Source organism: Acomys minous (assembly GCF_964271855.1).
Source record: "Acomys minous genome assembly, chromosome: 14".
In the NCBI taxonomy this organism is placed as follows: Eukaryota; Metazoa; Chordata; class Mammalia; order Rodentia; family Muridae; genus Acomys; species Acomys minous.
This window is the reverse complement of record NC_140496.1, coordinates 9,217,199-9,217,833: the sequence shown is the minus strand read 5'-3', so window position 1 is coordinate 9,217,833 and position 635 is coordinate 9,217,199.

Sequence of the window (635 nt, the reverse complement as noted above, 5' to 3'; positions counted from 1 at the left end):
GGAGTCTGGGGACAATAGAGCAGGGGGGTCCAGGGAGGTGGTAGCCAAGCCCCCGAGGAGTCAGGTGGTTGGATCAGGCCCCAAAACAGGGCTTATTGGGTAGTTCCCAAGAGAGTGCAGAGTCCCAAGCATCAGTCTCCTCGACAAAATGGGCTCACTGGGGTCCTGCCACAGGGAACTGCATTTTAGAAGAATGGACTTAAACATGTAGCAAGGGCCTCAACCCTGGAACTGACTGACTGCAGTACCCCCATCCTTGCCAGGCTTTCCTCATATTAGCCACCTTTATTGAATGTCAGATCTGCCACCCAGCCTCTGCTCTGGTTCCGTGGCCCTTGGATGCTTTTGCCCAGATTCAGGAACAGGTTGGGCCTAAACAGTATGGAAACCCAGCCTCAGGTTCCCTTGAGTCAGCTAAGGCTGGCATTATGACTGAGTGTACTAGCAGTGACAGTATGCGTAGTGAGGAGCTCCCATAGGAATGAGCTAGATCCCCCAGATCCCCATGGCCCTGCCAGATCACAAGCCCCACCTCTCTGGGCTTGCTTATAAGGGCTTTCTGTGTGCAGAGACCCACAGGGTCCTGTTGACTGCACCCCTATCCACTGAACCCTGACTGTCCCTCAAAGCAGAGA